The 26,682-nt window shown below is 46.4% G+C and overlaps 1 long non-coding RNA gene across 2 annotated transcripts; it reads left to right on the top strand.

Moving 5' to 3' along the window:
• The first annotated feature begins 3,439 nt into the window (after nucleotides 1–3,439).
• Nucleotides 3,440–24,765, top strand: LOC148393585 (uncharacterized). 2 transcript variants are annotated; one of them, XR_015860276.1, is made up of 3 exons: nucleotides 3,440–3,966; nucleotides 20,930–21,009; nucleotides 23,194–24,765. It is a non-coding gene; the product is annotated as an uncharacterized LOC148393585 (long non-coding RNA). The 2 variants fall into 2 exon arrangements; XR_015860277.1 differs by having other exon boundaries at nucleotides 20,930–21,721.
• The last annotated feature ends 1,917 nt before the right edge of the window (nucleotides 24,766–26,682 follow it).

The following is a 26,682-nucleotide window of genomic DNA, read 5'->3' as shown; positions in this document are numbered from 1 at the left end:
TGGCTATATACTGATATTGTTTTGGGTGTTCAATTTAATAAATTCTAAGAAAGTTGCAAAGAAAATTTCTTTTAATAATATATTCGGGAACATATTTTCTTATAGGGTAGGAAACAGTAGGAAAATTAATTTTTAGGACTGGGAGAACCCATGAACGTTTATTACTTTGGTGTGCTAATTCTTATTTTGTATGTTACTACCGAAGTTACACCTATAGTTATAAGCCTAAACTTTTATATTTTTCAAATAACATAATGGTAACATTTTCATACCCCAAGAATCTCCCTTTTGGCAATTGCATGGCTCTGTCTTGACACTTTCGAGGGGGGGGGGGGTGAACTGGGGGGGGCTCCGTTGTCTCTATTATGCTTATGTGAAGTATTGGAGACAAAACACCAGGAAATTGTATGGATCTTCACGCTATCAATCGGCAAACAATGGGGGGAGTCCTATCATCTACGTCACGGTACCCTGTGATCCAGAATGGCGCGGTTCATGACAGGGGCAGGAAAGATCGAGATATACACACAAATTGACTGCGTTTGGCTCACGAATGCAATTTTATTTCAAATTCTATAATATTATTTGGATACAGGTGAATATAATCGGACATTCTGAGTGGTTTTTAAAACATGTTAAAGGTGCCTTTACATACGCTTTGAAGAACTGGCAGAGGACCTGGCCCTGGTCATTACACATCTGGCCAACTGCAGGGGTGTCCCTGATATATGGAAAGAGTCATACGTCTGTCCCATACCCAAAGGCCAAGACCCTGGCTCAATATCAGACTGACGTCCCATCTCACTAACCTCTTGTGTAGGGAAAATAATAGAAAGATTTGTGTTGAAAAAATTAATCCCCACAGTGCTTGACATGTGTAAAAACCAATATGCATATCTGCCCAAGCACAGTACTACAATGGCCTTAGTCAGGGCAATGCACACCTGGCTCACTAAAACTGACTCCAAACCAACAATGGTGAGAGTACTGTTGGCAGACATATCCAACTCCTTCGATAAAATCGCCCACGGGATCCTGATGCAAAACATACTGGACCTAAAACTGTGCCCATCTCTGGCAGCCTGGCTACACAGCAATATAACAGGGAGGAGACAAAGAGTGGTGGCAAGTGGGGTTTATAGCCCATGGATTGAAGTCACATCTGGGGTGCCACAAGGGGGTGTAGTTTCCCTATATGTCTACCTCCTTTATATGGCCACCCGGGATGCTTTCTTTGAGGACACTCTTGATGTTGGATAGGCAGATGACATTGGGCTGTCAAGAGCGATCCCCATATCCAGCATCATGTCAGACTCATCAATGTGCCTGGAGGCACAAAGGCTGAACGAATGGGCAGCAAAGCATAAAATGACACTCAATGGGAAAAAGTCGGTTGAGCTCTGCATATGTTTTGCACGAAACCCACCACAACCTCCCCTACTGATGCTGGGGTGCCAGGAGGTACCTGTTGTGGAAACTACAAAGTATCTAGGATACCATCTCGACCAAAACTTGACTGGAGATGTACACATTGAAAACGCAATAAAAACTGCCTCCAAGCGGTTGCACTATCTCACAGTGATGGGGAGACACGGGCTACCTGCAGATTACCTTATCACTATCTACACCACTCTCATTAGGTGTCTGGAGTACAGTTCAGTGCTCTTGGTGGGCTGCTCTGAAAGACAACAAGCAGAGCTTGAGCAAGTCCAGACACGCGCCTACAAAATCATCAGAAGGATAGCAGGCAACTTCTCACAACCCTTACCATCACTTCAGACCAGGAGGGAGGAGGCTGCAGTGAAGCTGGTCAGAGACATGCATGATCAGCAACACCCTCTGCTTGACCTGTTACCTCCGACACGAGGCAGCTGCACTGCCAGGAGTTTGAGGAACCAACAAAAGCTGACTGAACCTGAACCCAGGGCCAAGACCAACAGGCTGAGAAACTCCCCCTTGTATACTGCAGTCAGGCTATATAATGATATTATTTAGACATTGTTTTAAACAAGCAAAATAGCATGGCCACCAGAACTGACACTTTTTCCATGCCCATGCCCAGAACTGTATCCATGCCCCACTGCCTTGAAAAACATGTAATGCTTTTTTTTTAATATTTAATATTTAAATTTCTTGTTGTTGTTATTGTAAATTTCTGCTGTTTTTTTTCAGTGGGGCCTTTTTTTGGCTCTACTGCAAGCATGAATTAATGAAGTCAAATCAAATCATGTATTTTGGTTTTATTTACATTGTACACAATTTCCACAACTTCAACCGAATCCGGTTTGTAGAACCCTTTACACACTTCCCCTTGGTCTTCTACGGCACACTGGAAGTCTGCATAAAATAGTCTAGCCATTCTCACAATCTTCTTCGGAGTTCCATACTTCTTCATGATGATCCACAGGCTTTCATGATGTTCAGAGTCGAAGGCTTTTTCAAAAGTCTATGAAGTTTAAGTAAAGTGTTGCTTACCACTCATTTAACTGTTCAATTGTGTTTCTCAATATGAAGACTTGCTGTGTTGTTCCTCTACCTGTCCTGCAACCTGCTTGTTCCTTTCTCAGCCTGCAATCAATTCCATTCTTTATTCGATCTACTATATCCTCTTAATCTTAGCCAAAAATTAAAATGGCGCAGGGAAAGAAATCTATTGGTAGTGGGCAGGGATTAGTAGTCGTAATCTGGAGGGCAGGCCCACTACATTTTTCTTGATTTTATGGCCCTAACGGTTAGGGTTAGGGCCTAACCCTAACCCTTACTCCTAACGCTAATTTTAACCCTAACTTTAACCTAATCCTAAATTTAACCCTTGCCTTACTCCTAACCCTAATTTTATCCCTAACCGTATATTAAATTTAACGCTTCTCTTACGCCTAACCCTAATTTTAACATTAACTTTAACCTAATCCTAAATTTAACCCTAAATTTAGCCTTAGATTAATCCTAGACTGGACCCTCAAATAATTTGGGTGATTTGACAGAGCGCAGAGCAAGGGGTGCGCGCACAATATTTCTTTGTTTAAATTAAGATTTTGACATTTATGGGGAATACACATACAGCTAAGCAGGCTCGACACAAGAGCCGTATCTGTAGCGAATTGCTCGACTGGGATGCGGCTCTGATCGTTTTTTTTAGACGAAAAAAGAGCGAGGGTTAGTGTAAACAAAAGCACATGGCCACACCGCGCTGGCTTGTGGGTAATGAAGTCCATACGAAGCTGTTTTGTTCGATTTAATATTTGTACGATGTTTTTAGGCCACATTGTGGAAATATTTTCACTGCAATCATTTTTAAGACATCTTAGCAACTTTGGGCGAATTTTATTGGTTCAAAATGTCTTTTTAGACGGAAGAAAGGTGACGCGAGGCTACGCGTCCGGACGCCATTACGGGTTGCTCGTGCTAGTTGCACTGATTCATGGGTAATGTAGTCCACCCGAGGCCGTCATGCGTGACATAATACTTATACCGTGTTTTTAAGCCACATTGCGTCGGGCTTGGCATCAGGATAATTTTTAAAGATATCCTAGTAACTTTGGGTGGATTTCTATCGGTACAGGATGTCTTTTTAGACGGATGAGATTGACGTGATGACGTAGACGCCATCACGGGTTGCTGATGCTTGTGACAGATGTACACGCGAAGCCATTTCGTTCGAATGTGCTGTTCTGGAGATATTTCGAGCAACTTCGCAGCCACTTATGCGGGTGAAATATAAGTGAATAGGATGACCACGATAACTCGAACTTTGGTCGGTTCTTATCATTTCTAGGGGTGATAGTAGTAGACGCGCGATTGTCTACAGGGGGCTGCCATTACACTTTGCTGAGGCTCATGGGAATTTTTAGTTGCTAGGCCAGGGATGAAATTTGCCCGGTCACTTGGGACGAGTCGGTCCGGAATAATGTCTCCTCCATTAGATGGAAGTGAACATCAACTCTCACAAAAAGAACAACTCAACAGGTAGGAACTGTTATTTCATATTGTTTATTATAATAATACTTTTTTTGTGTGATGCGAAGCTATTCTGTCGTATTATTGTTGTGCTTTGTTGCGGTGTTGTTGGGGAACTTAGCCTAGCTTAGCATCTCCTTGGCCCGGGCGGGGGACTGATCCTGTCAGTCTATTAGACGTCTGGTCTCATATACACCTAATTTAGACGTCTAAAATTGGTTACAGTATAGACCTCAAATAGACGTCTGAACCAGCTGTAAGTTGTATAAATAATGTACAGAAGTTGTTTGGATTTGTGTTTAACAAGCATATTGATCTGTACATGTGAATTGGTTATTTTTGTAACCTGATATAGACGTCTATTTTAGGTTATTTTATAATGTCTAAATTACGTCTATATATAGACCTAAAATAGACGTCTATATTAGGTTATTTCATAGACGTCTAAATTACGTCTATAAAATAACCTAAAATAGACGTCTATATTATGTTATTTCAGAGACGTTTAAATTACGTCTATGAAATCACCTAAAATAGACGTCTATATTAGGTTATTTTATAGACGTCTTAATTACGTCTGAATATAGATCTAAAATAGACGACAAAATTAAATGCATCAAATATGAAATATTAAATCCAAGAACAATCTGAAATTTGAATTGAATTGAATTGATTTCATTCGTTTCAAACAGGCAAACCACACATAACCAAGTCACGAACGGGGACGGGGCGACCAAATGCAGCACAAACCTTTATTGAAAAGGGGAAAGCGGAAGTGGAAAGCTGGAGCCGGTCTGAATGGTGTGGCTGAGCATAAGAGCGCAGCGCGTAGACGTGGTCGGGGTGGGCAGGCGGCGATCAGAGCGTGGTCAAGGACGAGCAAAAAAAAAGTAGTCGGGGCAAGCGGCGATGGGAGCGTGGTCAAGGACGAGCAAGTAGTCGGGGCAGGCGGCGATCGGATCTGGTCGGTCAGTTTGACGGAAGCGGTCGGCAACAGGTAAAAAGCATAGGCTGACAGGCACAAAGCACAGGCTGACAGGCAAAAAGCACAAGTAGCAAGTACAGTTTTTTTTTTTTTTTCAAGATGGCGGCGCGTGCACACGCAGCGGCCACTCTCTGTCCCGTCAGTACGGTGATTTGTTCGTCTAATGAGTGTTCGTCCGACAGTCTTATGTGTTTGTCTCGTCGTGCTTTATCGTGCTACAAGTACAGCAGGCAGGTTCTGCTCGACATCTGCAGAAGTGGGTTTTGTGGCGTTCTGGACTTTGAAGCGGCGACATTAAAGGCGCTCGGACTGCTACGTCCTGAAACGTCGCCGACCTCGCCCGCTATTCCTCCCCCGGTTGGGAGCCGTCGGAAACGGTGTGCGAGGAGGCAGAAGAGGGGCAAGCGCGGAGGCGTCCGGGCCAGGCTGGCGGCCAACCCAGCGCGCCCGGCGGTGCCCTCCATTCTTCTGGCGAATGTTCGATCGCTGGACAACAAAATGGATTACGTTCGCCTGCTGAGGTCTACGAACCGGACGGTGCGGAACTGCTGTGTGCTCGTGTTCACCGAGACCTGGTTGACTGACAACATTCCGGATTCTGCCGTGCATCTGGAGCGGCTAGCGTGCTATCGGGCGGACCGTGCCATTGTACGAGGGGAAAGTCGCGAGGAGGTGGAATATGCGTCTACATCCGAGAAGAATGGTGCCGGGATTCAGTGGTGGTATGTAAGCACTGCTCGCCACTTGCGGAGTTTGTGATCATCAAGTGCCGTCCTTTTTACCTGCCGAGGGAATTTACCGCGATTCTGCTAGTCGCGGTATACATCCCGCCTTCCAACATCGAAGGCGACAGGATCGCGGCGCTTGGTGAACTGTACCAGGCTGTCAGTGAACAGCAGACAGCGCACCCTGACGGTTTCACCATCTTCGCTGGAGACTTCAATCATGCCAACCTGAAGTCTGTTTTCCCGAGGCTTCACCAGCATGTTACTTTTCCGACATGTGGAGACAGCTTCCTGGACCTAGTCTACTCTGCGCAAAAGGGAGCTTTCAAAGCCACCCCCCTCCCCCATCTTGGGCTTTCTGACCATCTCACCGTTTTGCTTTTGCCTGCATACAGACAATTGGTTAAAGGCATCCAGGCCGGTTCGGAGGCGGGTTCGGGTGTGGCCTGAGGGTGCCTCCGATGCACTTTGTGACTGCTTCGACACCACTGACTGGGACTTGTTTAAGCAGGCAGCCACCTACAACGATCGGACGGACATAGAGGAGTATACTGACTCTGTTGCCTCTTACATCACGAAGTGCATCGATGATGTGACTTGCTCGAAATCCGTCGTCACTCGCGCGAACTGGAAGCCGTGGCTGACAGGGGCTGTCCTCAGACAGGAGGGCCAGGGACAAGGCTTTCAGAGCGGGGGATGAGGCTGGCTTGAGGACAGCGAGGGCCGACCTGTCCCGAGGCATCAAAGAAGCGAAGAAGGCGTTCTCGTGCAAGGTCTCCACCCACTTCAAGGACAGCAAGGACGCACGTAGCCTTTGGCGGGGCATTCAGACCATCACGGACTACAAGCCCGCGCCGAGGAGCTGTGAGGGCGACGTCCGTCTGCTGAACGATCTGAACCGCTTCTTTGCTCGCTTCAACGCCCAGAACAGTACTTGCCCGCTGAAGACCACTCCCCCCCCACACACACGAGCAGCCCCTGCGCCTCTCTGCCGACGGTGTGAGGAGGGCGCTTGCCGCAATTGACACCCGTAAGGCGGCGGGCCCTGACAACATCCCGGGTCGAGCGCTGAAGGACTGCGCTGGGGAGCTGTCGGGTGTCTTCACGGACATCTTTAACGTTTCCCTGCAGCAGGGCATCGTCCCCTCGTGTTTCAAGGCTGCCACCATCGTTCCTGTGCCGAAGAAACCTGTACCGTCCTGCTTCAATGACTACCACCCCGTGGCACTGATGCCCATCATCATGAAGTGCTTTGAGCGGCTTGTCATGGAGCACATCAAATCCGTTCTCCCCCCCACCATTGACCCTTTCCAGTTCGCGCACCGTGCCAAGCGGTCCTCTGAGGATGCCATCTGCTCTGCCCTCCACTCGGCCCTCACTCACCTGGAGAGAAAGGACTCATATGTGAGGTTGCTGTTTGTGGACTTCAGCTCTGCCTTCAACACCATTGTGCCGCAGCGACTCATCTGCAAACTCGACGAGCTGGGCCTCAGTACCTCCCTCTGCAACTGGCTACTGGACTTCCTCTGTCAGAGGCCTCAGGTGGTGCGTGTGGGCGACAAAATCTCCGCCAGCATCACGCTGAGCACGGGGGCCCCCCAGGGCTGCGTGCTCAGTCCATTGCTCTTCACCCTGCTGACTCATGATTGCACTGCGACCTACAGCGACAACCGCATAGTGAAGTTTGCTGACGACACGACTCTGGTGGGTCTCATCACGAAGGGCGACGAGACTCGGTACAGGTCGGAAGTTGACCTTCTGACCACGTGGTGCAGGGACAACAACCTCCTGCTGAGTCTTAATCGGCAAAGCCCGGGTCAGAAAACAAATCGGACAGGTTTACCACAATAGATTCGCTGACCGGGTCGTCACTAGAGAAGGAACCCCCGTCGATCGAAAGGTCATCTCTTTGGAGTAACGGGAAAGCCTCAGCTGGTGGAGAGATAGCAGTTGTAATTAGCCTGTTAATTAGGGATCGGAGACAAGGGATGCAACAACATCCACACAAGGTCAAAATGGCAGTGAAAACGGCAATGGAGACCAGGGCAGAGGAAACCAGGGTGCGGTACTTTCCGAACACGTTCAACCAGTCGGTCCAAACCTCCGTGTTCACCCCACTGTGCTCCTTCATCTTCCCGTTCAAGGTCCGCAGGCCCTCAAGGGCCTGGGACAGGCTTCCGCCGGCTGCAGTATTATTTGGAATAAACGTGCAACATTGCTCACCGAACATGGCGCAGACACAGCCCTCTTTTGAGAGTAGCATGTCAAGGGCCATTCGATTCTGGAAAGCCATGAGGGAAGTAGCGGCCAGTTGGGAGTGGACCGCCTTGAAACCCGCCTCGGACCAGTTTCCAAGCCTCTGCAAGTTGTAATGGACGTAGTTAATCCTGTCAACATTTTTGTTAAGAGTACACCACCAACACAGGGCGGATTCAAAACCAGCTGCTATCTGATTCACGAGTTTATACTCATCCGGTACTCCTCTAGGAACACCAATGGCGTCTATGTAAGTTGGATTAGCAACGCCCCGTCATTCGGCGTTTCGTTTTGTTCGCGGCCAGAACCCGGGCACCACGGACCTAGTAAAAGATCTTAGATCATAAGATGACATTGGTATCAAACGAACAGGTAGCAACAGGGTTACCAAAGCGCAAATTCCCGAGCTGTTGAAAGGCAACCTATCATAAAGTTTGTTACTATTACACCAAAACCAAATATCACTACGAGCAATGGGCAAAAAAGGGGCAGTGACATTGGACACGGACCCACACCATGGAGCAGGTAGGGCGCCGAGCTTCTCACCGGTACCAGGTAACCTAATGCATGTAAAATTACCCTCAGCTACATCAGACGAAAAAAGGGGTATACACTTTGTCATAGAGGCAACAGGGTAAACCTTATCCCATTTAAAACAATCATGAGTGGGTGAAATGGATGAGTTTAACATTAAAACAACAGCACACTTAGGAACTATATTTGCAGGTATGATTTTCAAAAGAGGTCTGGGACCCATGCATGCAATGCAACTGGTGTTAGCCATCTTCGCGGCCTGCTCAGCCATAAGAAGCCAGTTGTTGGTTTGACCGCTTATTCCTGTGGAAGCTACAAAATAGCTGTCTACATCAGTGAGGAGCACACTTGTGATTTTTGCTCCTGCTGACAGGGTGTAATTATTTGTAACGGGACGGTCTGCGATCGACATTGTTTTATTAATGCAAATAGCAATAGTAAAGTGAGGATCGATTCCAGAGGACCAGGCCCACAGTTGAAAACCCCAACAAGAAGTGTTAAACAAGGTGGCATTTGGAGGACGAATTCGACCATCAGGGAGTGTAAGAGTTAAAAGGAGGCTTGTGCCCTGATTCTTTAAAGTCACTCGTTTAGCAAAGAACACAGCCTCTTCACTGGAACCAGAGGGCCAATATTCTCGCATTTGTGTGGTGACAAGGGTGCCCCAGTCGGTGCTAACCGGGTGGCCAGTTAAGTACCACCAATATCCGAGCCATTTATCCCCAGTAGTGGGGTGACCATTATGAAACCCTTCCAAACTTTTCACAGGTAAAATAATAGAAGAAGATGTATTAGGAGCCACAGTAAACATTAATGAGTTATTGTAAGTCCAAGACAAAAGCCATGGTACGCAAGTTGGAACGCGGACGGTTTCTGGAATACAAACAACATGATCAAAAGGGGATTTAGTGTTGCCCCTATGTCTAGCAATTTTTCCCCATGAGCCATACTGATTAGAATTAGCGTTGGTAGTTGCCTGAGAGAAGAATGTTCAAGGCTCATGGTACTCTATCCATACAAATAAAATAACCCCCGAAAAAATATAATGGTAACACAAACCAGCAAAAGCAACCAAAAGCACATGGTAGACTTTGCGCAGGCTACAGCCCGATTAAAGCACTCACCAAATGACTCTCTAATGCTCATGTTTTGGATCTCCTCAGAGTCAACACCCTGAGCTTCGGGTTGGTGTCTTGGAAATTGGCTTCTGCTAGCTTTCGTGTCAACCCTGGATCTTGGCACCAGGATCAGGCACTATTACCAGACTTTGCTCACCTTCCGTACTTAGGTTGGGTCTGCGGAGATCACCTTTTTACAATGAGATAAATGAATCTACGTGTTGCGTTCAGCTATTTTCAAAGCATTAGGTGTCGTGAGTAGCACCAAAAAGGGACCTTCCCACTTGGGTGAATGCCAATTCTTCCTCTTGATACTCTTGATCAAAACCCAGTCTCCCGGTACCACTTTGGGGTCTTCCTGCGGAGAAATGGGTTCATCATCAGTGTTATTGGTTTGATTCTCTTGCTTGACGTTCCAACATTTTTCTCATGTAATCGGCTAACGTGGCTTCCTCGGGGATCTCCCATGTGTTCTTGAACTGAGGAAGCCTGTAAGGTCTTCCAAACATAGTTTCATAGGGAGTTAGCCCTGTTGTACTTGTAATATTTATGTACATTTTGACCAGGTCTAAACACTGAGTCCACGGTCGTTTTGTTTCTTCCATACATTTCTTTAATCTGTTTTTTATAGTCGCATTAAACCTCTCAACAGCTGATTGTGGACGATAGGAACAATGGTTCTTTAGATTTATGTGGAATTGATTTACAAAATGTGGACCATTGTCGCTGTAATTTTTTTCTGGAATACCGTATCTGGGAAGGATGTCTTTGCATAAGGCCTTTGCCACCGTGAGTGCATCAGCATGTTTGGTAGGAAATGTTTCAACCCATTTAGAAAATGCGTCTATTATGACCAAACAATATTCTTTCCCTTCACTTTTATGTAATTGAATATAATCCATATGTATTGTCTGAAACCTATACAATGGAGTCGGGAATTTCCCTCTCTGAGGCCTTAAATTGCCTTGTGGGTTATGTTTAGCACAGATCAAACACGCTCTGCAAAATCGTTGTGAAAAAGCGGCAAAGCCATATGTTGTATAAATAGCCTCGACTTGTTTCACCATACCTCCCGCCGAGACATGGGCGACCCCATGACCCGAAACAGCAGCCCATTTGAACAAGTTACGAGGCAAGACAGGTTTGCCCAAAGGTCACACAAAAAGACCATCAGTGTTTTTAGTTGCACCCCGCTCTTCCCAAGAGAGTCGTTCCCGGGAGGGGCTCTGAGACTGCATGTCAAGCAACACATCAGGGGAGATGTGTGACATCGAATCATGAGCTGTGAGAGACGAGAGGATATGAAGCAGGCCTTCTGCAGCGGCCTTAGCGGATTTGTCAGCAAAAGCATTACCGAGAGAAACAGGATCAGAGCTCGCAGTGTGAGCAGCACACTTGCAAACCGCTACCTTTAAAGGTAGCTGGACAGCATCCAAAAGTTGAGTTAGTATTGCGGAACGGGAGACGGGCTTTCCTGTAGAAGTTATCATGCCACGGTTGCTCCACTGCTGAGCAAAAATGTGCACTGTAGCAAAAGCATACTGACTATCAGTCCAGATAGTGACGAACTTGTTTGCAAACAATTTGCAGGCCCCAGTCAAAGCAATGAGCTCAGCGGCCTGTGCCGACATACTGGATGGCAGTTTGGCAGCCTCCAAAACCTCGTCGGCAGTAACAATGGCATACCCAGTAAGGGTCACACCAGATTCATTTTTCTTAGAAGACCCATCAACAAAAACCACATGACCATCTGGCAGAGGCGTATCTTCCAAATCAGGCCGAGCCTTTGCAATCTGTTGGGCAGCATCGACACAATCATGGAATTCGCCATCGTCGGGGAATGAGAGTGGCAGGACTGAGTGTCGTGCATCTTTCAACGGTCAGATGCGGCTGAGACAGCAACGTAGCCATGCAAGAAAGATGACGCGCAGGCGACAGAAAAGTCATATAGTCTGTAGCAGAAGAGCCGAGACAGCATGAGGAACTTTCAATGTTAAAGGATGAAACAACACAACACCAGCACTGCATCCCCACACCCATGGAGGCCGCCACCACAGCCCCCACACATGGTGGGAGAGCGCATGCAACACTGTCCAGTTTAGAGGAATAAAAAGCAATAGGACGCAATTTTGAGCCATGTGATTGGAGCAAAACAGAGGTCATGTAATGACCTTTGCAGTCAACAGTTTGGACAAATACCTTATCATAGTTGGGTAAGGCTAGAGTGGAGCTGGAGACCAAAGCCTGTTTGATCAAAACAAAAGCCTCCTCAGCTTCAGGAGTCCATTTTAAGTGAGTGGACATTGAGATGTCTTCCACATACATCAATTTGGACAGAGGAGCAACAATCTGGGCATAATCAAGTATCCAGCTTCTACAATAACTTGTGAGACCCAGAAAAGACATCATTTGCTTCTTTGTTAGTGGCTTAGGAGCTTGTAAAATAGAGGCTTTTCTGCTTTCAATTATGGATCGACCTTGGGAACTTAGATTGTGGCCTAGATACTTAATTTCAGTGGACCACAGTTGAAGCTTGTTCTTGCTGACCTTGTGGCCTTCACTTGCCAAGTGATGCAGCACTGCAAGCGTGTCTTTCTGGCAAGAGGCAAAATCAGGAGATGCTATTGAAATGTCATCAACATAGAGCAAGATTTGACTTCCCATTGGCGGGACAAATTTAGCCATGCTGGCTGCCATCACCTGTGAGTAAATTGTCGGGCTTTCACAGTACCCTTGTGGTAACCTTGTAAAGGTGTACCTTGAGCCAGCATATGTAAATGCAAACCAAAACTGACTCTCTTTTGCAATAGGGACAGAGAAAAAGCATTGCTAATGTCAATCACTGTGAAGCTTTTCGCATCAGGTGTCAATGAATTCAACAAGGTATGCGGGTCAGGGACACAAGGTGCTCTCTGAATAACAGCATTGTTTACAGCTTGCAAGTCTTGCAACATTCTCCACCTCACTCACTCACTCACTCACTCACTCACTCACTCACTCACTCACTCACTCACTCACTCACTCACTCACTCACTCACTCACTCACTCACTCACTCAATCAACCAACCGATTAATCAATCAATCAATCAACCAATCAATCTCATAGGTGTTAACTAATTTGTAATTATATTGCAAGCAATTCCTAATCCTACTTTACCTTTGTATAAGGCACAGGTGTCAAATTGTGCTTCATATACATGTGTCAATACTCAAATTGCAAATTATCTTCCCTTTTAGTAATGTTGTAAGTTTAAATATTAGACCAGTTTGTATCTGTCTGATTGGAAAGCGAGTTACTCGTCAGCTTGTTTTGCAGCTCCCACAATATGAGGCGCTCACACATCTACTCGGGTATGACAATCATACCGGCCCTCCAAAAGAAGCCATGACTACACCGCGGCCTGCGAACAAATGAGTTTGACACCCCTGGCACAAGGGATAGCCTTCGCGTATCTTAAATCCTGCTTTTCCTCTTTTGAAGCGACTATGTACTTCAAACCCAAACGGCACCATTTTATAGGGAAAAAATTTGTCGAATGTATTCGTTGTCGACATAATACTGGTCGCAAATTTGCATGTAGAGCATTTTTAAGTTGTTGATCATAGACATCAGTTGAACACCCTTTTAGGTCTGTGTCTAAAGTCTTCAAACAACTCATCTTGTTTTTGTTTAGTTCGGCCAATGTCTGTGTAATTTGCTCTACGTTGGAATTTTATTTTTATCCTGCCCAATAGTTGGTCAATTCGTATTTGTAATGGCACCCCATTATATTCCAATGGACGGCCCTGGAGATCAAAAGGACTCCAGGTGCCTTTAACGCTTGCCCAATGTTTGGTTAAGGATGCCATGAAAACCTGTTGTACTTCATCACCTCTAAAATTATAGGAAGCAATGAGTTGTTTAATTTGGGTACAAAGACGGAAAGGATGGTTCGCTTTGCCATGCCACAATATTTGTCTTTGTAATTTGATCATTTTTCTCATCTTCATTCATCACATTCTTAGCTGCGATTCTTAAGCGAGCTCGCGCCGACACTGTCATCATCTTCCTGTCTGTGCAACAGCAAGTTCTTTTTTATCTTTTCTTCGTCTTCCTTATCTTTCAACTTTCCTCTCATCTGGGAAAATGAGAATGTAATTTTGCTTTTTAATTTTTAATTTTAAGCCTTGCAAAATTGCTATGTCCTTACTGCACCGAGACAAACTGTTAAACATATCTTCAAAAACAAACAAAAACAATCTATGCTCCTGCAGAGACTCTTCAAAATGGGACCCAAATGTCAGATTACAAATCAAACCTCCTCCTTCACTCTCACATTTTTTGATAGAACAGTCCACTTAGCTAGACACTGTCATATCATACTAAATAATGGCATGCAAATTAAATATAATGTTGTTGCTGTGGTCCCACAAAACATGTGACTAGAATTTGGACGATTACTAACCCCCATCAATTGATAAACTATCTCCTCACTAAAGTCCTAGCCTGTTAACCTATCAGCATCAAGAAGACATTTGCAATGCAGGGGATTAGAGAATAATAATAACACCATTGATTTCTAATCATTAACCTAATTTTATCCAGTTCTACAATGTGTGTTTTCTCTTACTCTCACATTTTTATGAGGGTTGGGCACTCTCCTCGTCGGATGAGTTTCTGCCCACAACTCTCATATTATTCTATAATTTCTAATTTTTACATTTAAAAATGCAAATCTGATAAACCATTGTCTATCACACCGTTTTCGTGCACCAACTTAACGCAATTCCAACCTTTATAATGAACTGATACACAAAGACAAACATACACAGAAACAAACACACGGGCCCACAACATAGACATGACAATCTTCCCAGCTGATAACAAGGGTGGGGGGAGCAACTGAAGTGCGGAGAGCCTCGCCGCCGCCACGTCACATAATGCAACCTCCCACCTCTGTCCAAAATATGCATTTGTCAAGATATTTTATATTTTCGGTGTCGACCCCTTCCATTAAATTCCAATCTTTGCATTTGAATTCATGTTGGGGTAGCGACTTTTGTTTGCTATTTTGATTTTCCCATGGTTCATTTGTTTAATTTTCGGAGTTGGCAATTTGGATGGCACCTACAGTGTCCTAAAGCCAATTTAATTCACAGGACAGTGGTAAAATATTCAATGAGTGGTAAGTCTCCTTTCCTCTGCTCTCACAAAACCACTGTTTACATAAAGGAGAGCTCAAATGAGATCACCCTCAGTCAAACCATACACACACACAATGCGCATTCTTATCGTCTCACAGGCAAGCAGGGGAGCCCGCCCTCCCGTGGATTTTAACAAAGTCCTTAGCCTTCCTATTGTGTAAGGAAAACTTATTTTTACCTTTTTCTCAAAGTAGATATAAAACCTATCTTTTCATGGATAAAGAAGCCAAACCAGCTAAACAAGGGTTAAGGAAAAACCACCACAGATGGCAGCAGAAAACTAACACATTAGGAAGATTAATTAGGAGGCCCCACGACACCTCAGCGGGATTTAACTGCTCCAAAATACCTGTACTTCTTTAGAAAACAGAGGAGTCCACCCTCCCGTGGAATTTAACTGACGTTTACGTCAGGGGACTCCATCATCCCATGCAGAATTTAACTGTTTCTAAATGCACTTGATAGGGTCTAGAATTGTCAAGGTTTCAAGTGACCTCTTGCCACTGCACTTTCATTCCTTTTAACAGAATCAACATTCATACTCACAGTCTGCTGGGCCTTTCCCCCGGATGTTCTCGTCAACCACCCCGGCGTCCAACCGACTGATCGAGACAGCCCCGTGAAAAGGGTTTCTCTATATGCCTTGGCCAAGGACTTGTCCTGCGTCGAAAAGTCAGTTGGAACTATTGAGATCCCGGACGAGCCCCCAAAAATCTGTCAGGTTCAAAATCAGCAAAAGGATCAGCAGACAAAACCAGTGAGGCAGAATGTTGAGTCTTTTCTCGCGAGGAGTGCATCCAGACTTACAGCAGTCCGACGACACTAAAGATCTGTCACACCCCTCGCTCTTTTTATTTGGAATGCCCTACCCACAATGTGAGACTAGCCCCTGACAGGTGGGGGGGAAAGCATGGCTTAGTCTCATGAGAAACAAAAAAGAGCGCAAGGACAAAATGCTATGTGAAACAAGTACTCACAAGAGGTCATGAGAAACAAAAGAGTGCAAGGACAAAATGCTATGTGAAACAAGTAGTCACAGACAAGACGTCATGACAAAATGCTATGTGAAACAAGTAGTCACAGACAGGACGCCATGAGAAAGGAGTGCAAGGACAAAATGCCATGTGCAGACATCAACAAAATGGATTGAGCTATCAGCAACTTTCTTGGATTCCCAGAGGTGTAGAAGGTCAGGAAGCTCCAGACAGCATCGTTTGACTTGTTGTGGACTGGTGGACGTCTGCAAGGCAAAACAGCAAGCATTCTGCGCAATAATCTTATTAATAAGTACTCATTAGGGAACGCATGATAACATATATATATACAATTTATCTAACAGTCAACAAGACCAAGGAAATCTTTGTCGACTTCCGGAAGGGTCACACAAACCACCTGCCGCTGATCATCGACGGTGCTGTGGTGGAGAGGGTGAGCTGCACCAAGTTCCTGGGGGTGCATATCAGTGAGGACCTCTCCTGGTCCGAAAACACCTCGTCACTGGCAAAGAAAGCTCAGCGCCGCCTGTACTTCCTGCGGAAGCTCAGGCGTGCATGTGCTCCTCAGGCAGTCCTGTCTACATTCTACCGTGGCACCATTGAGAGCGTCCTCACCAGTTGCATCGCTGTCTGGGGTGGTAACTGCACTGAACAGAACTTGAAGGCCCTGCAGCGCATAGTGAATACGGCTGGTAAGATTATTGGTGCGTCGCTCCCCTCCCAGAAGGACATTTACACCTCCCATCTCGCCCGCAAGGCAACCTCGATTGCGAGAGATGTGAGTCACCCGGCTCACTCTTTGTTTGACCTTCTGCCCTCTGGGAAGAGGTGCAGGAGCCTGCGCTCCCGCACCACCAGACTCGCCAACAGCTTCTTTCTCCGGGCTGTTAGGACCTTGAACTCGCTACCCCCTTCTGCGTAGCGTGCGGCACTGTTGCGCTGCAGATCTCAGATACTCCAAGTTGCGGTGGTCGGTCCAGACAATGAACGGAGTGGTGGCGCCCTCCAGCCAATGCCGCCACTCCTTCAAAGCCAACTTGACGGCGAGGAGCTCCCGATTACCGATGTCATAGTTCCGTTCTGAGGCTGACAAACGGCAAGAGAAGAAGGCGCACGGGTGGAGACGATCGTCTTGGCGGCTACGTTGAGACAACACCGCCCCGACACCCACATTCGAGGCGTCCACTTCGACCACGAACTGTCTGTCGGGATCGGGAACTCTGAGGATGGGAGCGGATGTGAACCTCCTCTTAAGCTCCTGAAATGCCTGTTCCGCCCGTTCTGTCCATTTGTATGGGGAGGCGGGGCTGGTAAGGGCGGTGAGTGGCGCGGCCGCCGTGCTGTATCCACGGATAAAACGGCGATAAAAGTTCGCGAAACCTAAGAATTGTTGCAGCCGCTTGCGTGTCTCGGGAACAGGCCATGACGTGACCGCCTCCACCTTCCCAGGGTCCATTTCGATGGATCCCTCACGCACCACGTAGCTGAGGGATTTGACAGAGGAGGCGTGGAACTCGCACTTCTCTGCCTTCACGTAGAGCGAATTCTCTAGGAGGCGTCGCAGCACCGCCCGAACATGCTTGATGTGCTCAGGAAGCGAGCGGGAGAAGATGAGGATGTCGTCCAAATAAACGAACACGAATTTGTCCAGCATGTCTCGTAACACGTCGTTTATCAGGGACTGGAAAACTGCTGGGGCGTTGGTGAGCCCAAACGGAACCACCAAGTACTCGTAGTGTCCGCTCGGGGTGTTGAAAGCCGTCTTCCACTCGTCTCCCTCCCGGATGCGGATCAGGTGGTAGGCGTTGCGAAGATCCAGCTTTGTGAAGATGGTGGCACCCTGAAGGCTCTCAAAGGCGGAAGAAAGAAGAGGCAGAGGGTATCGGTTCTTTACAGTGATCTCGTTTATTCCCCAGAAGTCGATACACGGGCGGAGCGTGCCCTCCTTCTTCTTCACGAAGAAAAACCCCGCTCCCGCAGGCGAAGAGGACGGCCGTATGATACCGGCTGTCAGGGACTCCCGGATGTATTCCTCCATAGCCCGGCGCTCAGGAGCGGACAGGGAGTAGACGCGTCCCTTGGGAGGGAAGGTGCCGGGCAACAGGTCGATGGCGCAATCGTAGGACCGGTGTGGAGGAAGAGAAGCGGCCCTGGCTTTACTAAAAACCTCCTTGAGTTCGTGATAAAATGCTGGGACATTGGAGATGTCGGGACTGTACCTGGGCGGGGTTCCGCCGAGTGGGGTGGTGGCCGCCTTCAGGCACACTCGATGGCAGCGTTCGCTCCACTGCCGAACAACCCCCACCTCCCAGTCCAGCACCAGGTTGTGCTGCCGCAACCAAGGGTGCCCCAGTATGAGCTGCTGTCCTGGGAGGGAAAGAAGAAAAAACTGGATGGTCTCGTGGTGATTGCCGGAGAGCAGTACCTTAACCGGTTCCGTCACGAAAGCCACCTCGCCAATCAGACGGCCATCAATGGCACGCGCGGGAATGGACGGGCTCAGAGGGAGGAAGCCGACACCCCACTGACGCGCCAGGCTAATGTCCATGATGTTCCCCTCCGCGCCGGAATCCACCAAGGCAGCCACGTTCTGGTCGCCCGCCGCAAGCTGGACACGTGCCTGTAGCGTGAGCGTGCTGGGACTGGGAGAGCCGGTGCTGGTCGAGCTCACGCGGATCCCCCGACGCCGCGTGAGCTCCGGCCTTTTAACGGGCACCCCGCCACCCGATGACCCCCTTCCCCACAGTATAAACACAAGCCCAGTGAGAGGCGTCGACGGTGCTCCTCCGAGGGAACCCGAGCCCCTCCCAGATCCATGGGCTCGGCGGGTGGTGTGGTTGACGGGTCCCCAGCAGACGGAGGAATGTGACCACGCGGATTCCGCGGGGACCTCCTCTCCCGATCGCGCCGCCGCGTCCGGATCCGCCGGTCTACTCGGGCCGCCAAGTCCATCGCGCCCTTCAGGGTTCGCGGGCGATCGTAAGACACCAGTTCGTCTTTCATATACTCAGCGAGGCCGTTTAGGAATGTGCTAACGAGCGCTGGCGCGTTCCATCCGCTGCTGCCGGCCAACGTCTGGAACTTAAGGGCGTACTCCGCGACCGATCGGCTACCTTGACGCAGCGTCGCCAGTTCCTCGGCGGCGTCTTCGGCGGCGGATCCCAGGTCGAACAGGCAGAGCAATTCCTCCGCGAAGGCGTCAAAGGAATCGCATGCCGGGGCCATCCTTTCATACTCTGCCAGACCCCACAGCCGCGCCTCGCCCGTGAGGTGGGTTAGAGCGAACCCGACCTTGGCTGATTCTGACGCAAACGTGACGGGCTGGAGGCTGAACATTATGCGACAGTTGGTCACAAACGCCCTCACGTGCTTGGGATCGCCGTTGAACTTCTCGATGTTGCCGAGGCGGGGCTCCGGGACGTCCACGAGCCTCCTGGCCTCGGCAGACAGGCGGTGCGGGGGTGCCGTGACAGCCGGGGACGCAGCCACCGACAGTCTCTGGAGGGCTTGGGCCATCTCCTGCTGCTGCAGCTGTTGTTGTTGACCAACCTTGATCAGACTCCGGATGTCGGCGGACAGGCTGCTGATGGCGGTCTCGGCTCGCTCCAGTCGGCTCAATGCCGTTTCGTCGTTCGCTGGCTGCATAGCGTTGGTCAGTCTGTACTGTTAAGGATCGGACAGTACAGCCAAGTGCGTAGCGACGGACTTTATTGGAAGGGGATGATGGGAACAGCTGGCGCTGGAGCGGCGATCGGGCTGGAGAGGACAAACGATTCTGCGGGGGTTTCAAATAGTCAAGCGAGTCAGTTTCTCCGGGACTGATGAGCGAAGCAGCATCAAGGGACAGACTGACACTCGAGTCTGCGCTGGCGGCGCTGATATAGCGCTGTCCATGAACCCGTGGCAGGTGACGGTGATTCCACTGACAGGGGGGCATGGTCCCGTCGCAGGTGGCACCAGCACGTGACATTTTCTCAGGGATTCTTCATCCTGTTTCCCATTCCCAAATCTTGTCAACTGTTCATCAACGTGACATTTGCAAACGTTTTTTCTCTGACTTGTGTTCCGTTGTGTTTATGCCTCAACGATAAAAACGTGACCGAGGTCACGCTCATGTGTGGCATCTCAGTCTTCCACCACTTAGTATCACCATTAACCCTTGTCGCCCCCTTGTCTTCGCTCACATTTATACATTCGTGTGTAAATGGAACATCAATATTACATACATGTTTGATACTGATTAAACATTGTGACAATAATAACACATACTTTCACAATAGTCAATTTAACACATAATCATAACTATGATCATGGATTCTCCTAGTTAGCAGATTAAAACACTCAAGCATCTTCAAAACGTATTTCTGGTGACCTCTAGGTCAAACTCAAGCGTGGGACTGCAGTCTTCCACCCATGGTATCAATGTCAACCCCTTGTCCTTACTCACCTCTTAATACATTCATGTGTAAATGAAACATCAGTGCTATGATGCTGCTCAAGTTGCTACTAAGTATACAATATTGCAAAGCAGAATAAAATAAAGTATATTGCAGTTTACGCTAACTGTGATTAACATGTCTCATTCTCATTACTTAACGATAAGCATAGGCTTCCCTAGTTAGCAAATTAAAATATTCAAGCAGTTTCAAAGTATATTATGGCAAAACAAGATAATATAACAATCCAAAATTGTGTGTTGCTGTGCTTCAGAGCAAATCTTCATCTAATCGATGACTTTTTAAACTATTAATTTACTATGTTAGGTCAATCTGACTTTGGCACCATCTTCTGGTGAAATTTGTAACGAGAATGGAGGTTTACTGGTTCATCCAACAAATTCCCCTTTACCAATTTAACAATAGTCAATTTTGAAGAACTAACTTTTAAGTAACCCCTACTCAGGCCCCCTTCTTCAGGTCTTCCATGTCAAGCTTTGAAATCTGGAATTTTATCTTAGCCAATTTGTCTGGGCCAAATCCAGTACACACTCGCGCACCATCTTTTACCATCCTATCCACCATGTAACTCGACACCTGATATCAGGTTAATAATTAGGGCTTGAATAGACGTCGAAATTAAATCCATCAAATATTTTACCTCCCCCCACGAGGGGTCAGAAATTCGAGTTTCGGGTTAAAAGTAATCATTTTATTTCCGCTTCCGGTTTGCCTTTAGAAAATACAAGTAGCAGCAGTAGATGCTCCAGAAAAAGAACAAACCAACTTTTCTGTAAGGCAAAGAAGGGCTGCATTTTGGTGAGTAATTAATTTTCTGTTATGTTTCAAGAATGTTTTTGTGAGTGAGTGAGAGGGAGTGTGTTGTTTAAGCAACAATTGGGTGGTGGTGGTTGGGGGGGGCGTTCTTCGCACGGTAGCAGGATTCTTTGTTTACTTTATCTGTAAAAAACAATGGCTTTTTAAAAGTTACCATCTCCGGGAGTAGCCTACATTTACTTTCCGAGGCGAAATTGTTTTATTTTGAACAGTTTGGGAGAGGTTCTGTGTGTTCCAAGAATGCTAACTGAAAAAACCAATCCCTTTTTAAAAGTTACCATCTCTGGGAGTAGCCTACATTTAAATATTACATTTTATGGTTGACGATAATTTACCCTGCATGCCTGCACTCTTACTTCTTAGACTTTTTAAAATCTTTTTATATGTTTTATACTTGTGGCTTGCACATCAGCAGGTCAAGCTGCTACTAATTTTGATATTTTCTTGAATATTTAATATTGATTATCTTGTAGTGTAACAAATGTTATTAGTTATTTCCATCCACTTTCTATACTGCTTGATTAATTTAAATAATTTGACAAATTTATATTATTCTTGTAATCTTTCCACAAGCAGAATTATGTCCTCTGACAGAGTTAAAGAATGGAGGAAGAAACGACGTCGAACTGAGGCTTTTTTAGGAAAATTTGACACTGATGAACTGCCACAGGAAGACCTTGAACCTCTACATCAGGTCTTGTACCATACACAATGGGAAGTTGGTGCAAGTCATGATTTAGTGAGTGCACAGGGGGAGGCAAGCACATCTCTGGCCTGTGGTGATACACTGAAGGAAGGATTTTCAAATGCATCTTGCCATTTTCTAGAAGAGTCATTTGAAAGTTTATCTTTCGTTGCAAGTGAAGATGATGAGCCGCATAGACAGAACGATTATGGATATCAAGAGTATCCAGATACAAGTGATGAGGACACAGATTGATTGATTGATTGATTGATTGATTGATTGATTGATTGATTGATTGATTGATTGATTGATTGATTGATTGATTGATTGATTGATTGAACATTTATTGATCCCCGGTGGTGGGGAAATTCAGGCCCCAGCAGTATTCATACCACAGAGCGGGTATATAAAAAACACAGATGGCATGAGCGCAACTCAATAGGCTCTTACAAGGCTGCCACACAATGGCGCCACAAAGAAAGCCAGTAAGTGCGAAAGTTAAAAGCCATCAAAGCAAAGTAACAAGAAAAAGGAAAAAAGAAAGTAACAGCGGCCAACCAGCCCCCCTCAATACCAAAAAACACCCCAAAACACACAAAATAGGACGGGGTCCATAAACAGGTGTAAGGGCAGTCAAGTTCATCAGCGCCCAATGGACCGTGGTCGTGAATCGGTAAAACATCACAAAACAGGCAAACGTGTGAGTAGCGTCCAGGGCACCCAGTCGGGGCACATGGAGATGGTCACCATGGGGCTGGCACGGCGAAGGTCGTTGGTTCCGACGAGCACGAGGGAGCGGACTCCCCACAGGGGTCGCGGCTGCGAGGCCCAGGCGAGGGACCCGGTCAGCACCGGCCGGATGAGCAGGAAGCCGTCGTAGAGTCACACCGGTCCCGACCGATGTGCGCAGCCATCCCGGTCCCAGGGGAAAAAAATATCGGATCCGATCCGATCTGCACACGCCAAGGTGCGGTAGAAGGCACCAGCATCGCCGAATGGACAAATAGAAAGAAAGAAAGAAAAAGGAGAAAAGAAGAAAATAAAGAGGAAAACAGAGAACACTGCTGGGAGGCTGCCACTCACATACCAAAAAAATAAAAATAAAAGTTCAACCACAAACTGAAGAGGTGCAGTCAAGTAGTCTTAGGAAAGATTTGGCATCTTGAGTCACGGAAACTAAGCAGATCTTTCTATCTTTGCAAAGTGATATTTTATTTGTTATTTGAATGTCAAAGTCTGCTTTATTGTCAATTTCTTCACATGCCAAGACACACAAAGAGATCGAAATTACGTTCCCACTATCCCACGGTGACAAGGGGAACGTAATTTCAATTTCAATACGTCATTTAATATAATAATACATTTATATAATATTATATTTATTATTATTATATATATTTGTATTATATTTATAATAATAAATTAATAATTTGTATTTCAATACTTTTGTTGAATTTCACAATCCACCCCCCCTTCCCCAGAGACTCGGGCCCAACAGAAAGGCGTCCGTGTTGCGGAAGGTACCTGTGATCAGCTTTTCTGGACACATCACCGCTGAGTGTCAGGATAAGAGAGCCATTTCAGGTGGTGAGGGCTCTCCGACCAACATGGCTGCACCATCAAACGGAACATACTTCATACAGAATAGCTGGTGGCTTTGTGGTCACAAGGTTTATCCGATGCTGCCCGCCAACTGGACAGGAATATGTGCACCAGTGTGGGTGACGGACCACACCTACAGGATACAACATCATCAGCTGACGACAGCACACAACTCTTCAGGACGTCGACGCAGGGCTGTTGCAACCTTTGACCCTCATGACCCTGTCTGGGGTGCGAATGTTCCAGACGATCATAAAGTATGGTCCGCTGGAGACAAAGTTGTTCATGCGCTTTTTCCTTGGATCGGAGTTGGAAAACAATCTCTCTTCATCGAGACACTGAACTATCGTTTTCAATCCTTTGTGAAACCTGCAAGTCAACGATGGACAAAATAGAGAGATTCAGGCTATCAGGCTGATGGTCTTGCAAAACAGGATGGTTCTGGACTTGATGACTGCAGCACAACATGGTGTGTGCCACATCATTGGGACTTCCTGTTGCACATACATTCCAGGAGATAACAACACGCACATCAAAGATGCCATGGACTGAAGAATTTACAGCAGGCCATGGCGGAGGATAAAATCCCACATCAATGGGATTTCTTTTCATGGCTATTCTCTGGCGCTTGGTGGCAGTTGCTGTTGAAACTTGTGACTCCTGTGCTTGCTGTGCTGGTATTGTTGTGCTTATTTACGACCTGTGTTATCCCATGTTTGAAGTCTGCTGTGACGAGGGTTGTGTCTTTTACCGTAGCGCAAGTGCACATACAACTTCTAGGACATGACGGATCTGATGACTATAATGTGCTGCGAAACGTGGATTGCAGAGTTGCTGTTTAGCTCTGCATTATTTTACGGAAACTTGATGATTTGACCATCGAAAATGCCTTGCAAGTGATGGGTACAATGATGTATTGTTTCTGTGTTTTTCTTTTTCTTATTATTATTTTTTTTATTGATAACATTCTGGTCGCCTAAAGCAGAGGGACCGTGTGAGGCGTTTCCTGCAATTATCTGGCCGCAGGTTTTTAACTCACACAATAAATTTGGACTGGAGTATTGAGGAACAAAAAACTCATCTTCACTGGCAATTATTGCTGTCATTGTATTTTCTTAATTGTGTTTGATTGATCGGGGTTAACATAATCATATGATAAACAGGAGGGATATGTTAGGGTTGATAGATTAGTTTGATCCTATGCTTATGTTGGAATGTAACCTGTAATAATTAAACTCGCTTGTCCTGTCTTAACAAAAGTAGTAGAACAAAGTGCTAAGATCTTTTGTACTGATTGACTAGCTGCAGAGGAAGCAATTAAAGTTGTTTTGTTCACACAACATCGTGAAAGACCCCCTGCTGTGCTTGCATCAGCGGGCCAGGGGCTTCGGCCCATTTGTCTCCTCTGACCCCCACTCTCACCCCAGCTCTCAATAAAAATGCTCTTGGAAGAGGCCTGAGTCAGACTGCATTCGATCATTGCTGTACACACAGCGACGAATGGACTCTCCACCTGCAGGTGCGTAAGAGGACTTACTTGTCTCCTGTTTGGTTCTTTCAAAATAAGTTGGAGTCTGCACAACTCTAACAGGGGATACCGTATTTCTTCTAATTATCGCCCATATTCTAATAATCGCTCAGTGTGTGTTAGTGATGACATAAATAAAAAACATTGATACCTCTAATTATCGCCCATGCTGCTAAAAACTCCAACCACAACGCAGCAGAGGATCCATCTGGCATATGGAGCCCCGTTGCTACTAGGATGGCAGAGACACCGGGACATCCCCTCGCCTAGCGGAGTGGGGATCGATGGATTCTTCACCAACATTGAGACGCCCCACCCTAAACGATGTAGTTAGCTTTGTAGTTAGCCTTCCCCACCACTCCGAATTAGGGGTCCAGCACTCTCTGCAACTTGCAGTGGCTGAGGTGAATCCAGCTGGGCCGTTGAGAAATCTTTATTGCGGTCGATGTAGATAGCAACACTTGAAATGGTCCCTCCCACCATGGACTCGCCTAGTTCTTTTTTTTGATGACTTTGATGTAGACCCTGTCTCCTGGCTTGATGGGGTTGTCGACTTGTGAGGATGAAAGATCAGGCGGCAGTAAATTTGCATTTGACACCTTTGTCAGTCTAAGCGTTCTGATCATGTAATCTGCTAAGGACTGTTCTTCATCTGCCTTTTGTAACTCTTATAGTCAATTTCATTGCCCTTTTTGAAATGGGCAGATAGGAGTGTTTGCAGGAAGAGTTTCAGCTCTTCCTAATGATTCCTCCGAACCAAAGACAGGGGCTATCCCATTTATTGCCTCCTGTTTTAAAGGAGACTCTCTGGTCTTGGTCGGATTTGGGCTGGGGGAATGGATGTTAAATCCTGTAGCAAACGGTTCCTTTGATCAGTCAAACAAATGTTGATTAGTCAGGGAAGCGCATAAGCGCGTGCCCTTCCAAACACATACACCACTTCCTCATAGCTTCTTTAGTCATTTTTCAATAATCTTCCAATTGTTTACAGCAAAACTTTGAAAAGCTTGAGAAAAATTTAACTTAATGGTATGACGCCACATATATTAGAGAATCCATATGTCATAAAGTGTCGTATTTTTGCTATCTTTCACTATCTGTCCTACTACCCCCCTCCTTCTGAGGCTTGGCAACGCCCATGCCTCACACCTTGACAAACCTTTTGGGAGAATGTGTTCTTTCCTACATATGATTCTGTCATCATTTAATTTGACTTTCTCTCCAAAACGCTTCTCAATTTCCCAGTTCACACATCTTCTGCATGTGTTACTGGTTCTCCAGTTTTTTCTCTAGTTAATTGTCAATCCAAAAGCAACTTTTTTTTTTCCTCTTAGCATTCAACTTACTCAAAATCACACTTTCTTCAAAGTCGCTCTACTAATTTTCCATAGTAGTCTCCAACAACTTCAACCATTCAACCTGTATTTTCTTTTCATTCAGGCAATTATTCATCAATGCTCATTTGCATCTCACACACAGTGTTAGAGATTTGCTCACTCTAACTTATTTTGCAAGAACCACACGGGAGACAAGCAAGTCCTTTTAGACACCTGCAGGTGGAGAGTTCACTCGTTCAAGGAATGAAGTCTAACTCTCCCTCCTGCAAGGGCATATTTATTAAGAGAAAGAGTGGGGGCAAGAGTAGACTGAATAGGAAGCCCTTGTGCTCTAGTCAAAACATATCAGGGGGTGTTTTACGACCTTGTGTAGAATGGGACAAGTTATCTTATTCATTACCGGTTGCATTCCAACATAATCATACGATAAGGATAATCTGAAAAACCCTAACACACAGTCTGTCTATCACATTGGTCCCAATTAATCCAAGCCCCCGACACAA

Source organism: Syngnathus floridae, chromosome 9 (assembly GCF_059516105.1).
Source record: "Syngnathus floridae isolate MCC-2025c chromosome 9, RoL_Sflo_1.0, whole genome shotgun sequence".
Lineage (NCBI taxonomy): Eukaryota > Metazoa > Chordata > Actinopteri > Syngnathiformes > Syngnathidae > Syngnathus > Syngnathus floridae.
The sequence above is the reverse complement of the archived record's forward strand: the minus strand, read 5'-3'. Positions and strand labels throughout refer to the sequence as shown.